Source organism: Nicotiana tabacum, chromosome 16 (assembly GCF_000715075.1).
Source record: "Nicotiana tabacum cultivar K326 chromosome 16, ASM71507v2, whole genome shotgun sequence".
In the NCBI taxonomy this organism is placed as follows: domain Eukaryota; kingdom Viridiplantae; phylum Streptophyta; class Magnoliopsida; order Solanales; family Solanaceae; genus Nicotiana; species Nicotiana tabacum.
In genome coordinates, this window is record NC_134095.1 from 134,566,134 (window position 1) to 134,581,662 (window position 15,529).

A 15,529-nucleotide genomic window follows, 5' to 3' on the forward strand; every position below is an offset into this window, starting at 1 on the left:
CAGTCGTTTAGCTAAAATGTCCATTGTGAAATTGTTCAGTTGGGTAATCTTTCTGACTTTTCACTGAACAACCAACATAGGGTTCTGATTATGTTTGGGCCTTGGGTTCAATGCCGACCCATTAGCAAAGAACAACCCATTCATTTGGGGGTTAAGCCATTGGGTCAATTCGACCCATGTTCTGTCTAGGTTCTTAAAGGTAAAAACAGAAGTTTAAAAGGGTAGTTTAGGGAAATTGGCTAGGGGAATATTGTGTAACTAAATGGGAAGCTTCTAGGAAGCTGGGGAGAGGGATTATTCTAAAATTCTGACATTTGAACTAAGGGGAGTTAAGCAAAATCAAAAATTGACTAAGGTTTGCTAAGCTATAATGAAAATTCCAAAAGGGGTAAAATGCAGAAATTGTTTCCTAAGAGCTGCCCTAATGCCTTGCCTATAAAGGCACCAAGACTTGCTATTCAAGGGGGGGTTGGAAGAAAAAAGGAAAAATTCCAGAAAAGCTGAATGGCTGAGTTTCTTTGAAAATTCTGAGTTCCATTGCTGAAAACTACTAAATTCTATTTTCGAGTTTGCTGTTAGCTAGAACCTTTGAAGAACTTCATAATCGTATTGCTAAGGTTAAGAAATGGTTTGAATCTGGTTTGAAATTGGATTTTGGGTCTACCATGTATCACTGTGGATTTGAGCTGGGTTTTGCTGTTATTTCCTGTTGCTGGGTCTTGTTCTACTGCTGCTTGGCCACTGATTTCTCACTTCTATTGTTTCCTTTCGATTTCTAGGTATCTCCCATTACTTTGACATGTGAAATGGAAGAACAAGAGTTTATTCGATTGAACTGCAAGCTGTCATATTAGCTTGTAAATGTGATGTTTCATATTTCTGGGAATCAATCAGATTTTATAATTGGCTTGGTTCTTCTTGTTACATTCTGTTTCTTGCTGTTTCATCTTGAACTTGGTGTGTTATATTGTTTAGTTGATTTCTGTTTTAGGTAAATAAGCTTTTGCCCTTGTATTTGGTCTGGGACTGTTATAAAACTTGGGGACAACTTGTTAACTGAGTAAAAATTCAGACCATATATGCATGCCTGAGGAGTCTTGTAATGCAAATGGTATTGGGACTTGGCTGCTGAGTAGTTCAATTAAATTTTGGTAACGTGTTAGTTGTGTTAGGTTGATCATGTACTCATATATTGGTTTGGCTGAATGTGTTCTTGAATTTCGTGGGTGTTGGAATTGTGTTTAAGGGGAAAGAAATAATCCAGAATATTCTAATAGTGGAAGCAGGTATCAGTTTGTCTTGATGCTGATTGTGAGCATGTTTAGTTTAGATTGGTTGGTTCAATTCAGAAAATTTAGCTAATGGGCTAAAATTCAGTAGCATCAGTTTGTTTTGGCGTTGATTGTGAACATGTTTAAGTTAGATTTGTTGGTCATAACTCAGAATGTTCAGCTTATAGTTTAAAATTTGGAAAACAAAATTCAGTTTCACTTCCCTATTCATATGGTTTCTAATTGAATTACAAGTACTTAATCGTGCATGAGGGCTGGTTTTGAGGTTTGGGCTTAATACTGGCCCAATTGACGAAATCAAGGCTGGCCAGGTTTACCTTGTGACAATCACTTTGCTAACAAAATTGGGATCATATTGCCTCTTGCATAATTTGATGTTCCGCATGTATGGAGACTTGATCTCGAGTCCAACACTTACTGATGTTCGTTCTTCAAAACTTGGGCTCATATTGGGCCTGGGTTAGAGACTATCCAATTCTTATATGTAGGGCCAATCGTTTGAGTCCAAGTCTGGAGGTTGTTTAGACTGAATCATTTGCTTTGCTTTATCACATATGTTTCTTTCCGTTTTCAATATGGTTACCATCACCGAAGTCGGCCATTGGCCCAGTTTTATTCAAGGTGTTAGGGTAGCTCATAATTGTAATTAACCAATTTACAATTGATTTGAGGCATTTGCTTTTAGGTAAAAATCGAAATTCCCTTTGGCCTTTTTAATTGACTAGGCCGGGTAGTTAGCGGAGGTGAGCCATACTAGATAACGCCAATAGTTTATGGCCCTCAAAAGATTAATAGGAACTCTTTAACTTGGGGCGTGCCATTAGTTGAATTTTTCATGGCCCTCACAAAGTTAAAACACGTAGTTGCTTCAGGCGCGTTATTTTAATAACTTACCTTCCTAAACTTGGGTGCGCATTTATATGACCCAAATGCAATTCTCAACAATGTTAGATGAAATATGTTGAGATCCACGGGTGCATTTATGTGACGGGGTTCAAGACGTATTTTAAATGACATCGCAATTTTCCTCACAAATAATTAATAAAAGCGGTTATAAAGTTAAAACTGAACCGTAGGTTAAAACATGTATTAAAATCAGATCATTGAGCCGATTATAACAGTTGAGCGACCGTGCTAGAACCACGGAACTCGGGAATGCCTAACACCTTCTCCCGGGTTAATAGAATTCCTTACCCGGATTTCTGGTTCGCGGACTGTAATACAAAGTCAATCTTTTCCTCGATTCGGGATTTGAACCAGTGACTTGGGATACCATAATTATCCCACGTGGCGACTCTGAATTTTTAATAAGTAAATAATCCCGTTTCGATTGTCACTTTAAGTTGGAAAAAACTCCCTTATATTCCCTTTTCCGGGGGTGTAGATAAAAAAGGAGGTATGACAGTTGATTTTCTACTTTTCCTTGACTTGTACTTAGTCTTAAACTGTAGGATTTCTTGTTGCAATTGTTATTTCCATCGATTTCGAGCTGTGTTTTTACTTTTGGGACTATGAAGCGGTACCTCGGGAGATCCCTTGTCGCATACTTACTTTTGGGATTACGAGACGGTATCTCGAGAGATCCCTTCCTGCATAATTACTTTTGGGACTACGAGGCGGTATCTCGGGAGATCCCCCCTGCATATTTGCTTTTAGGACTACAGGCGGTACCTCGGGAGATCCCCTATTGAACATTTACTTTTGGGACTACGAGATAGTATCTCGGGAGAGCCCCTGTCATTATCTCTATGTGTTGTGCTATTATTTTCATGTAAAATTCTCCTTGTTAGATTCACAGTCTTTTCACATTATTATATCAATGTCTTACTTATTATATACCAGTAGGGCCTTGACCTGTCCTCATCACTACTTGACCGAAGTTAGGCTTGGCACTTACTGGATACCGTTGTTGTGTACTCATGCTACTCATCTGCACATGTTTTGTGTGACGATCCAAGCACCTCCTATCAGCCCTGCTATTAGTTGCGTGCTTGTTGCTGCTCCGGAGACTTCAAGGTATATCTTCCAGCGTCAGCAGACCTCGGAGCCCCCTCTATCCCTTTTATGTTGTTCCTCATTTATTTCTTCTAGTTACCGATGTATAGAACAGTTAGACAAATTCATAGAGCTTGTAACTTGTGGCTATCGAGTTTTGGGAATGTTGTTCATACTCGAGTGTTGGTTATTGTACATGCTGAGCGGAATTTTTATCAATCATTTAATTATCTATTGTATTTAGTTGTTAAATTTTTTCTTTCATTTTCGTTATTCCGCAAATGTTATGCATACCTAGTCGTAGAGACTAGGTGCCATCACAACATCTTACGGAGGGAGAATTGGGTCGAGACAAAAATTTGCTCAAATCAGTGTTAAAATATGAATCTAAATATCAAGAAATAATACCCACCGATTTTTAGCCACAAATAACTTTAATTTGTGGAACCCAGATTTAAAATCCTCAATCTTCGATGTTCCTATCCTCCTTCGTCTTCGCCGACTCTTTTCTCCTTCATCTTCTATCTTTTGCTATTTAGTTCTTGTTTATGTTGCTTTTGGGATGGAAGAGTATTTCTTTCCAACTAATATTCATTAAACCTAACCAAGACTATTTTCTCAAGAAGATTTTTATTGGTCTCAAAGAATTAAATAGTAACACCGAATTGTCCTATTTCTGGCATTCACCTTTTTTCTCGTCTCATCCCATCTCGACCCAATGCCCCTTCTCTTGTCTCATCCCATCCTCCCTAATTAGCTGTCACGACCCTAAACCCAGACCCGATCATGATGGAGCCTATCGTGAAACAAGGCCAGGCGACACAAACTCCCAGCCCAGATAAACAATTATAATAATTCAATTTAAGTCATTAACATGATTAACATGTCTGAAGTTCCTACACGACCTGTTCAGGTGTGTGAGTGGCGGGAGTCTGAGTGCCTCCCCCGGCCTGAGAAGTAGCTACGGTTGTAGTAACTGAGACCGCCTGAGCTAGGCTAGTACATACCGATAGAATCTGGGCCAGGGTCTCCTGAAGACCCGAAATCACAATGGGCACAGCTAGTGCCTAAGCTGGTGCTGCTGGAGCATCCACAACTAGGACCTGGTCATGAACTGGGGCGGCTGGTGGATCTACAGGTGCTGTCCTAGCTGCTGTGCGGGCTATACCCCTGCCCCTACCACATCCTCGATCGCGTCCTCAGCCTCTAGTGGCCACGGCTGGTGGTACCGGTGGTCGTCCATCCTGACCGGTAGCACGTGTCCTCACCATCTGTGAGAGAATAGAATGATAGAAGTTTAGTACTCGGATCAACAGATCCGCACGACAAGAATTTATAGAATATGAAGTTTTTCCTAAAGGTTTTGAAGCCTCTCGATGATAAATAAAGACATCTTCGTACCGATCCATGAGACTCTACTAAACCTGCTCATGACTCGTGAGACCTATGTAATCTAGGCTCTGATATCAACTTGTCACGACCCTAAACCCAGACCCGATCGTTATGGTGCTTATCGTGAAACAAGGCCAGCCGACACAAACTACCAGTCCAGTTAAACAGTTATAATAATTCAATTGAAGTCATTAACGTGATTAAAGTTCAAAAGAACAATGGAATAGTACAATTTGCGGAAACAAACACAACCTAACATTGGGGTGTCACCAGTTATGAGCATCTAAACAACTGTCTAAAAGTAGGAAAAGTCCACATAATCTACTACAAAATCCAGTACAAATGAAAATGAAGATAGGAAGGAGAAGCACTGGGCTGCGAACGCTGAGCAACTACCTAGTGAACTCCGCAGAGTCTGCTGGAAGTAATCAACCCTCGCTAGCAGGGCCCGAAGCTCCTGAATTTGTACACATGGTGCAAGGAGTAATGTGTGTATGTCAACTCACTAAGTACGCCAACTCACTGAGTAATCAAAATAAATGAAGGCTGAGCAATAAGAAAACACGGAAAACATAGCAAAATGCTACAAAGAGGTAGAGTAAAATCGACACAATGCAATAGAACAGTAAAAACTTGTTAAAAAAACACCTCAATTCATCAAGAAACTTTTTAAAGCATCTTTTAATAGTTGAACAAGTGAATGAAAAACAACGAGAAAAGGTAAACACATAGAATCAGCCTCTCGGACACAATATCAACAGAGTCAGCCCCTCGGGCAATAATATGGAACAACATCAGCCCCTCGGGCTATATCACATATCACACTGGGTACCCGCGTTCACTGGGGGTGTGCAGACTCCGGGAGGGGCCCCTTATGGCCCAAGCGCAATATCAAGCCATCTCATGGCATAATCAATAGGCTCTCGGCCTCATATCAATCCACCTTGTGGCGTACAACTTAGGCCCTCGGTCTCAAAATCATGAATCAGCTTAATACCGCTGCGGCGCACAGCCCGATCCCATAATAACCTCACAATACAGGCCCTCAGCCCTACTCAGTCAAAATTCTCTAAAATCCACTCGGGCACAGTAAACTATGATGCTCAGCTCAAAATATCATTCAAGATGTCAAAACAGAGTAAACATGACTGAGTTATAAAATAGTAGAATATAACATGACTGAGTACAAGTATAAAGTCAAAACAGTGAGGAATAGTGGAAAAAATCCCTTAAGGGTCCAAAATAATTGGTACAAGGCTCAAATATGGCATTCAGCCCAAAATATGATGATAGCAAACAGGTTTCAATCAAATACGCAGTAAAACAGTCATTCGGGACGGACTAAGTCACAATCCTCAATAGTGTACGACTCCACGCTCGTCATTTAGCGTGTGCGTCACCTCAATATAGCACAACGATGTGAAATACGAGGTTTCATACCCTCAAGACAACATTTACAATCATTACTCACCTCTATCCGGTCCAACATCTAGCCCGCGATGCCCTTGCCTCTTGAATCGGCCTCCGGATGCTCCAAATCTAACCAAAATCAGTGCAAAACCATCAAAATATGCTAAAGGAACAAAGCCCACTCGAAAGAAATCAAATAACAATAAAAATCCCGAAATTGGCCAAACCCAACCCCCGAGCCCACGTATCGGAATCCGATAAAAATTACATCAATAGACTCCTTATCACTCCCCGAGTTCATACATATCAAAAGTACTAAAATCCGACCACAAATGACCCCTCAAACCCTTGTTCAAAGGTCTCCAATCTCAAGTCCTAGTTTCTCAATTTTTAACCCTTAATTTCCATTAATTTTCAAGCCAAATCAGTGAAATAACACCATAGAAATGAGTTTAGGGTCCAAAAACCTTACCTTTATGAAATCTCCTTAAAATCCCTCTTAAAAATCTCCCAAAATGCTCCAGTCATCTTAGAAATGGTGAAACAACCAAAAATTCACGAAGGAAATCATATATAGGTTCTGGCCTATGGATTTCGCACCTGTGGCCTAATTCCCGCTTCTGCGGTCAACTAACCGCTTCTACGGTCTTAACTTAAGTCCCTTAGGGCCGCATCTACGTCCAGGAACCGCACCTGCGGTCCTGCAGATGCGCCCTATGAACCGCATCTGCGGCCAAGCTCCAAATGTCCAGACTCCGCTTCTGCGGCCTCCTCTATGCACCTGCGGCATCGCACCTGTGGTCCCCAATCTGCAGGTGCAGAAATATCTTAAGCAGAAAATTTTGCAGCAACATTCAAGCTTCAACTCTTCTGTCATCCATCCAAATCCATCTTAAGGCCCTCGGGACCTCAACCAAACATGCCAACATATCCCATAACCTCATTCAAACTTGTTCCAACCTTCAGGACGCTCAAAACAACATCAAAACACCAAAATCACATCGAATTCAAGCTTAAGAATTCCAAAAACTTTCAAATTCCTTTTTCGATCAAAAAGTCTATCAAACCACGTCCGAATGACTTGAAATTTGCACACACATCTCAAATGACACATCGGACCTACTGCAACTCCCGAAATTCCATTCTGACCCCTATATCAAAATTCCACCTATCAACCAGAAAATGTCAAAATCCCAATTCCGCCAATTCAAACCTAAATCTACTCCGGACCTCCAAAACACATTTCAGTCATGCTCCTAAGTCCCAAATCATCTTCTGAATCTATCTGAACCATTGGAACTCACATCCGATCCCTTTTTCACATAAGTCAACATCCAGTTGACTTTTCCAACTTAAGCTTACTTAAAAGAGACAAAGTGTCTTAAACCTTACCAAAACCTTTCCGTACCTGAGCCAACCAACCTGATAACATATAATACCGCTGAACAAGGCAATAAGAAGCAGAAAGGGGGAAAATGGAGCGGTAACTCATGAAACGACTGGTTGGGTCGTTACATTAGCACCCTTAGTTGGGCCTCGAACCCAGGTCATCAAACGAGGTAAGGAACTTGAGTGAACTTCTCAATTAACACCCATTTAACTTTTATAATTGGGGGAGCCAAGTAAAATATATAGGGGATCCTCGATATATTTACAATTTTTTTACTGAGGCTAACAGGTGCTAGCACACCCCTACCTCTAAAGATGGCCGTGTTTATAGACAACATGGCACTACTTGTAACATGTCGTGGTTGCAAATAGTTTGATGCAGGCATTGTGATGGCTGATGTTTTACATATATGATAAGTAAGATATGGGACATGATCATGTATGTAAGCTTCATGAAATGTGTCATGCTTGCATCACATTGTTCAATTACGAATTTTACTCTTCTATATTGACTATGTATTTTATTTTGTTTTGGGAGATTGATTTTATTAAATATCACTATTTCAAACACGGTAATTAACGTTGAACCAATAAAAATAAAATATGATAAAAGTTCACTTACTCCTTGCAATCAATAATAATTTATTATATGGCTATGACAATGAGTCTCTTCCAACTCGACTTTGTTGGGCCATGCCCATGTTGTCCAGCTAAAGCCCAATGACCTAATCCTATTCCTCTTTGGTATTCATTCCTATTCGAAATTGAATTCGATTATTATTCCTATTTAGAGTTGGTTTTAGTTTTAAGAGAAAGCACCACTCATTATTTATAGATAGAGCAAAGGTAGCCCCCTGCACTAAATTCCCACTATGCGTAAGGTCCGGGAAGGGTCGAACCACAAGGGTTTATTGTACACAACCTTAACCTATATTTCTACTAGAGACCTTTTCCATGGCTCGAACCCGTGACCTCCTGGTCCCATGGCAATATCTTAATAATTATGCCCAAACTCCCAGCCTATCTATAAATAGAGCAAACTTAGAGAATTGTTCTATGCTTATTGATATAAGTCTTTGAAACACATTAGTGCATAAGAGTGGTTTTTGAGAGATCTTTTATCAAGAGAGAAGAGAGAGGAAAAAGTGTTTGTTTTGCTGTAGATTTTTGCTCTGACCAGCCAGCTTTAAATCACGTTTCACCATTGGGTCAGGCTGAAAATTTGACTGAGTGTTCTTCCCCTATTTGCTTATCTTTAAGAACACGGTGTAGCACGGTAATGCCAAAGAGGTTTCTATTGGAGATGACAGGGTGTTGCGGATATAGAGTCAGATTTGTGTGCCCAATGTGTATGGGTTACGTGAGTTGATTCTTGAGGAGGCTCATAGTTCGAGGTATTTCATTTATCCAGTTGCCGCTAAGATGTATCAGGATTTGAGGCAGCACTATTGGTAGGGAAGAAAGAAGAAAGATATAGTACAACATGTGGCTCGGTGCTGAACTGTCACTAGGTGAAGTACGAGCATCAAAGTCTAGGCGGTTTGCTTCAGAGACTTGAGATTCCCGAGTGGAAATGGGAGAATGTTATCATGGATTTCATTTTTAGGCTCCCATGGACTTTGAAGAAATTTGATGGAGTTTGGTTGATTGTGGACCAATTGACTAAGCCCGTATATTTCATTCCGGTTTTGACTACCTATTATTCAGAGCGGCGGGCTCACATCTATATCCATAAAATTGTTCGACTTCATGGTGTGGCAGTGTCCATTATTTCTGATTGAGGCACACATTTCACATCATAGTTTTGGAGAGCATTATAGTGAGAGTTGCACACACGGGTTAAGTTGAATACAACATTCCACCTCTAGATGGACGGACAATCCGAGTGCACCATTCAGATCTTGGAGGATATGTTATGCATTTGTGTTATAGATTTCGGGGGTTTTTTGGATCAGTTTCTACCGCTTGTAAATTTTGCCAACAACAACAACTACCAATCGAGTATTCAGATGGCTCCTTATAAGGCATTATATGGGAGGCATTGTCAATCTCCACTCGGTTGGTTTGAGCTAGGGGAGGCTAGGTTATTGGGTAATGATCTGCTTCGGATGCCTTGGAGAAAGTCAAGTTGATTTAGGATCGGCTTCATACAGCATAGTCCAGACAGAATAATTATGTTAATAGGAAGGTTCGTGATATTGCATATGTGGTGGGTGAGAAGGTTTTACTCAATGCTTTTCCCAGGAAGGGTGTGATGAGGTTCGGGAAGAAAGGAAAGTTGAGCCCTCGGTATATTGGTCCTTTTGAGTGCTTGAGAGGATTCGAGAGGTGGCCTACAAGATTGCATTGCCACCTAGCTTATCAGGTGTTTACCTTGTGTTTCATATTTTTATGCTCTGGAAGTACTACGGTGATGATTCACATGTTTTAGATTTCAACACGGTTCAGTTAGATGGGAATTTGGATTATGACGTGGAGTCAGTAGCCATTTTAGATCGACAAGTTTCAAAGTTGAGGTCAAAGAATATTGCATCAGTGAAAGTTTGCTAGAGAAGTCAGCCAGTCGAGGAGGCTACTTGGGAGGATGAGAATGAGATGCAGAGCAGTCACCCACACCTATTTGAGGCTCCAGGTATGATTCTAGACTCATTCAAGAACTAACATATGTTTCAGAGGAGGGAATGTGATGACACGACCTATCGTTTTGTGTATTGTAACCCCTTTACCTATTTATTGCTTATTCTATGTTCACTTATGGTTACGTGACTTCCCGGGGTGGGTAGTTTGGTTCTAGGGATATTTTGGAGTGAGTTGGGACACTTAGTCCTAAGGTTGGAAGCTTAGTTGAAAGAGTTGACCGAATGTTGACTTCTATGTAAAAGACTTCAGAATTGAGTTCTGATGGTTCCGATAGCTTCATACAGTAATATTGGACTTAGGCGTATGTGCGAATGTTAATTTGGAGGTTTGTAGGCTGATTTGGTGCATTTTGGCAAACATTGAAGGTTTGGAAGGTTAAGTGGTTTGGTTGAGAAATGACTTTGTGGATATCAGGTTTGAATTTTGGTTTCGGAAGTTGGAATAGGTTCGTTGTATCATTTATGACTTGCATGCAAAATTTGAGGTCAATCGAAGTTGGTTTGATATGGTTCGACATTGGTTTTAGAAGTTGGAAGTGTGCGATTCGTGGTTTTGGTTTTGTTTGACATGATTTGAGGCTTCGAACGAGTTCGTATAGTGTTTTAGGACTTGTTAATATAGTTGGATGGGGTTCCGGGGGTCAAGGTTTTTTTGATTAAATTCGGATTAGTTTTGTTCTTGGAGTGTTGGCTGAAGTTTCAGGCATCTGGTGCGTTTGCACTTGCAGCGTCATGGGCGCAGGTGCGAAAAAAAATGAAGTCCGGGAGGATTGCAGATGCATGGGTGTTTCTGCAGAAGCGAAAGCGCATCTACGATGAGAGGTCTGCAAGTGCAGAGTGTGTTGGGCTTGGCTTTGGTCGCAGATGCGATAGGCAATCCGTAGGTGCCGATGCAAAAGAGCATACGAGGGGCCGCAGAAGAGGTCTCACATGTGAAGATCTTTGACTGCAGGTGCGCTAGGTTGGGGAACTAATGAAATCTCACACATGCAATGGTTGAGTCCGCAGGTGCGGCGTTGCAGGTGCGACTCTGAGGGCCGCAGGAGCGAATTGCTGGGCAACATTTAAAATCGAAGGGTTTAGTTGTTTTTCTCATTTTTGGGATTTTGAAGTTCGAACTAGGGCGATCTTTGGAGAGGTTTCTACCTAGATTGAAGAGGTAAGTGACTTTTAATCACTTTGTATGGATATTAAATATCCATTGATTATTACACCTAATTTTCATGAATCTAAGTTAGAATTGTAGACATGCGATTTTTGACCCTCCCCAAGATTTTACATATTTTATCACTTAAATACTTAGTTTAAGCCTAATATAGTTATTTCAACTAATTTTGACTCTTTTACATTATTTTTTATCACATAGATGAAAATTACAAAAAATACTTTCATTAAGATTTTGTAGACATTTTTAATCTTGAAAAAAATACCAAAAAATAGGTTTATTTTAAACGGTTAGTATTATTTTAATAGTTATTTTTTAAGTAAGATTAAGTAGTATTTTTAATAGTTATCTTGTTTCCTATATTATTTTTATATACAAAAAGGAGGAGAGAATAGAATTAGTTTTCGGACCAATTTAGTCTTGCTTGTAGCCCAATTAAACCAACCCCTTAGCCCATTAACTCAAAAGCCCAAACCTAGACACCTATTTAAGATAATATACAAGAAAAATCAAAAACCGTAGACCTAGAGGGAGGGGTTCAACCGTATTTCACATGGAGAAGACCTTCATCTTCTTCAACAGATTACACAAAACATGGAGCAGACCTTCATCTTCTTCTCCAGGACAAACCATAAGAAGAATCCCATGAGATCTTTTTCTTGAACACAAGACAAAAAGATACAAAAAACCCTAAAAGAACAGTCAGCTGCCGAATCAACCTTCACCTGCCGGCGACCACTCCACACACATCCACGACCAGCTAACTCCTCCATCTCCAGCCGTCGGCGACCCCTTCAACTCTGGCGAACTGACCTCCTCTCTCTCCGGGCTGACACGAACGACCCCTCGTCTCATTTTCTTGAAGCTAACGCACACAAAAGCACTCCCATCCCAACTGTTTCTAGATCTCAAACATCCGGGTTCCATTGCCGGCGAGCTTCACGGGAACCAGCGGAAACTAACCCGAAAATCCCCTAAAAACCAGCTCGAAAACTATCCTTTTTTCATCTCAAAATGGAACTGAAAATCAGTCGACCCACAACCATCGACCCCTCGATTTGTTTCTCCTACGTACCAGCTGAAACTCACATAAAAAGGTCACTATTTTTTCAGCTCTGAAATCTTACATTGAAGATGTGCTCGAAGTCGAGCTTCGCCGGAAACCAGTTAGCTCGTCATCTTTCATTCGACTCCATCAATTCTAACTGAGGTTCTGGCCGATTTTGTTGCTGCTCGTAGAGTTTGCTGATTTTGGGTTGCCGGTTAGAGTTTGGTTCGTGGTTTCGGATTTGTCTCATTGTTGTCTCCTTCATTCAGATTTACACTTTGGCAAAGCTATTTCAATTTTCGGGTACTAAAGAACACTTTCTTAACAGGTTCCTTTCTGTTCTACTATCTCATTTACTTTTAGTTAGATTTAATCTTCTTCCATTACTTGTGTTTTGCCTTACTTCCGTGTTTAAGTGTTTATAGTTTTGAATCTGTTGGTTTGAACACATGGAACTGTAATTTGATTTAATTTTGTGATCACTAAATTGGTATTCAATTGCTCAAGTTTTACATAAATGGGTGTGGGTGGAGTATTGTTTAAAAAGAAAATATTACATCATTATTTCATTAGTTAAGCTTGAATTAAAAGGCCGTATAATTGAAAAAAATAAAAATTGAAAGAAAACGGAAATACATTTAAAGTTTAGTAATTCTATTTAGTTATTATTAACTCTTCACTTCCCCGCTAGTAACATGCTTAGGCCGTCATCATTTGGGTAGGCAAGCCTCAGGATGTTTAGTTTAACTTATAATGTTTGAATGTAAGGTGAGAGGTTGTCCCTTAGATAAATTCATTCGGGGAATGCCGCGAAGTAAATGTAAATGGAGTCGTGGAATCATCAATGGAGGCGTAGTATAAGTTAAGAAGACTTTCTTTATTTTGTTTTATTTTTCTTTTATTAGGAAGGGACGACCTCGAACCTTTTGGATGTTTATTTTTTTTGTGTGTTTTACCTCAATTCGAACATTCTAAAAGCCAACTTGATCATGTACGCAACCGTATTAGTTACAGGACTTGGGGAATGCCTAACACCTTCTCCCTGAGTCAAATGAACCCCCTTAGCCGAATCTCTGGCGCGGACTTGGTTTTAGAGTCCAAGTGTTTTAAAAGAAAAAATTATTTTCAAAAAATACGGTGACCTGACACACCGAAATCAATGTCAGGTGGCGACTCTGAGTAATTTCCTTTTGCACAAAATTTCGTCACTTTTTAATTAAAAACCCTTTTCAAGCTTTATAAATTCCTTTTATTTATTTAAGAGGGGTTAGTGAAGTTTGGTTAAAAAAAGGAGTGTGACATCTCTGACGACTCTACTGGGGAGTTGTAGGTTCGAGCTGATACTTGATCTTGTTGGCTTTTAGGATATTCGGTTGAGGTGTTTGTTTTCTTTATTTGCTTTGTTTGTTTAGTTTGTTTGTTTTATTTTTTGTTTTGTTGGTTACTTGTTTATCGCTTTTCTTAATGAGTTAATGCTTTATAAACTGTCATCATTTGGATAACCATGAGTCTTCTTTCTGCAACAAGTCCCGGAGTACGCGTCGCGTGCACGAACTCTTTGTTGAGTCACCCTTAATTTAGGAGGGGGGCCGCCGGACGTATGGAGTGGGTGGAAAGCTTGAGCAGCCACCATCGACCATACGCTCCCCCGAATTGACTTGTTAGTGAACCCCAAACTTAGGTCAGCCTTTAGGTCATTTTTATTTTCATCATGTCATTTAGACCTAGCAGGGCTCGGTCCCAGGTACCGTGTCCCTTTGTAGGAAGCCTATCCAAATTTTGTCAAAATGGGTCCGTGGCCCAAAAAACATTCAATCATCCCTATGTGATACATGTTGCATCTTTGAGGGTAGAAAGGTCATTTGACGGACCGATACTTGGGAAAGAAGGGTGAAAAATGAAGCAAGTAGGGCTAGTTATATTTTTCTTTCACAACTTTTTTTTTAAAAAAAAAAGACCAAAAAAAAAAGATTTTACACTTTCCCATCATTTTCCAAAAAATCAAAAAAAGAAAGAAAAAGAAAATCCAAAAATATTTTACATTTCCCATCATTTTCAAAAAGACAAAAATATATTTTTTCGAATTAGTGTCATTTTTAAGCTTTCTCCCATGTCCAATCTTCCCGAACTACGCGAACCTGATTCTCGTTTTTCGAGACGTGATACATAGGCAACCCACATAGGGTCCGGTCTTCCTAGTAAGTCTTAGGTTCTTGGCTTTGCGGGGTCTTAGCCATATCTTGCATGTTTAGCCACTTTTGGCCACATTGGCCATTCTTTCAAAATGGGGTCATTTTTGCAAAAGTAGTTCATTGACTCATGTCTCAGAATCCTGAGTTCGCAACTAAGTGTCCCACTACCTTAAGGTCCGTCCTTCTGAGTTTGCATTTTTAGCCACTTTTGGCCATATCGGTCATTTTTGCAAAATGGGGAATTTCCACAAATTAATTTTGGGCCATGATATTGGGAGTTTGAATCCATAAAAGCCTTAGTGAGGCATTTTCCATGTCCATAAGGCCAATCTTGTTGAGTTTTTATTAATAGCTACTCTTTGCCATGCAGGTTAATTTTCAAAAATAGTTGTCTTGCATGTGTCCAATAGGAGGTGTGGTCTCACATAGTGTCTCGAGTCTCTAATCTATTTGGTCCTATTTTTCTCATTCAGGTGTGGTTCTACGTACCAGGACTCGAGCATGACAGAAACCCAGGACAATTGCGTTCAGGAGTTACTTGAGGAGACGTTTTATATTTTGAGCCTATTTTTAAGTCTCTTAGGTGGTTTAAGAGTTTGTCGAGTCTTTCATTATCGTACTTTCTGTTTTGTATTTGAAAGACCAAAAAAAATATAAATGAAAAATTCAAAAAGATTTTTGTTTCTTAATTTATTTTGTCCATTACTTTTTCAGAACTACGCTTGATCTTATTCATGAGGGACATGATACGTAGGCAACCTACATAGGGTTCGATCGAATCATCATTTTAAAAAAAACACAAAAAAAGAAGAAGAAAACAAAATGAAGAAAAAGAGAAAAAAAGAATGAAGTTGTGGGACGTGAGAAATGAGCGGAAAGAAAAGAGGGGGAAAGAAATGAAAAACCAAGTGGTGTTAGAAAGGAAAATGAAGAAGGAAATGGGGCAAGAAGAGTGAAACTGGGATGATGCCATATGACCTTCGTACCCTCGAAGCCATTCTAGAACC

At 39.9% G+C, this 15,529-nt stretch overlaps 1 long non-coding RNA gene across 1 annotated transcript; it reads left to right on the forward strand.

The window, feature by feature from the left end:
• Window positions 1-11,710: 11,710 nt before the first annotated feature.
• Window positions 11,711-15,212, forward strand: LOC107807512 (uncharacterized). The gene is made up of 2 exons (XR_001652911.2): window positions 11,711-12,658; window positions 14,996-15,212. It is a non-coding gene; the product is annotated as an uncharacterized LOC107807512 (long non-coding RNA).
• The last annotated feature ends 317 nt before the right edge of the window (window positions 15,213-15,529 follow it).